The 1,209-nt window shown below is 32.9% G+C and overlaps 1 non-coding gene across 1 annotated transcript; it reads left to right on the forward strand.

The window, feature by feature from the left end:
* The first annotated feature begins 234 nt into the window (after window positions 1-234).
* Window positions 235-316, forward strand: TRNAS-GCU (transfer RNA serine (anticodon GCU)). Its single transcript has one exon. It is a non-coding gene; the product is annotated as a tRNA-Ser (tRNA).
* The last annotated feature ends 893 nt before the right edge of the window (window positions 317-1,209 follow it).

The following is a 1,209-nucleotide window of genomic DNA, read 5'->3' on the forward strand; positions in this document are numbered from 1 at the left end:
TGGCAAGCACAGTTCTAAAGAGTCAAAATGAATATAAATAGGCCTTAGATGGAAAAAAAATAAAATAAAAGAGGTCTTTAAAAAAAAAATTTAAACTAAAACACTCAAATTCAACATTTTTTTCTTTTAGTAATAAATGTTTGCTTTAAGAAAAAAATGCATATCTATTTCTGGATTTAAGAAAAAAATATATATATCTATTTTCTGGCTGGCTCTTCTGTGTTGTTACTAAGAGACAAGGTGGCCGAGTGGTTAAGGCGATGGACTGCTAATCCATTGTGCTCTGCACGCATGGGTTCAAATCCCATCCTTGTCGTTCCTTTCTTTCCCCACCAGGTCGTGGGAGTGAGATTTTTCTGGAGTGCTCGTGGCACAGTGGTTAAGAGCCTGGATGACAACCAATAAAGGCTGCGGTTCAAATCCACCAGCCTCTCCTTGGAAACCCTATGAGGCAGTTCTATTCTGTTCCACATCACAGGGTCACTATCAGTAGGAATCAACTCCTGGAAACAGGTTTGTTTTTTGTTTTTCTTTTCTTTTTTTTTTTTTTTTTGAGTTTGCTTGCTTCCACTTTACATTTTCTAACTGTGAAGATATTTGTTAAACCAAAACCAGAAAATCGAGTTATTTTGTTTTATTTATTTATTTGGTGTTTGATATTCAAATACAACAACAGTTACAACTGAGGACTTTCGGTTTTTTTTAAAATATTTTTCTATGTGTCATTTCAAAGTTTCGATTTCATTAACATTTACTTTTATTTAAAGAGCAAAAAGGAAGGTTATTGGCTTGAATTATGAAAATACATATGTTACTATCAGGAGAAAAAGTAAAAATCAGCTGCGGCTTTGTAGAGATTTCTAAAATGGTGGAGATTAAATCTGGAAACAGATAATCTCCTGCGATTTGTAGGTCCTCATTAAATCTTTACAGTGTATTTGAATAGAAAAAGAGATCTTAAAGCTTTACAGGTTTGAAAGGGTTTGGGTCATTTTCATTTTGTTTATAATAGTGGTGAAGAAATTGGGATATCATTGTAGACATCATGGCCTTGCAGTTTGGACAGTGCTTAAGAAACAAAGAATTATTTTAAATTAACATTCTATAGCGGGATGTATCAATCATTATTTAGAAGCATATAGAAAATAATTTTGCTGTGGTTCCAGAAATTGCAGAGTGGTAAAATTTATTTCATAGTCTTTCATTGCT

This window comes from Elephas maximus, chromosome 18 (assembly GCF_024166365.1).
Source record: "Elephas maximus indicus isolate mEleMax1 chromosome 18, mEleMax1 primary haplotype, whole genome shotgun sequence".
NCBI lineage: Eukaryota > Metazoa > Chordata > Mammalia > Proboscidea > Elephantidae > Elephas > Elephas maximus.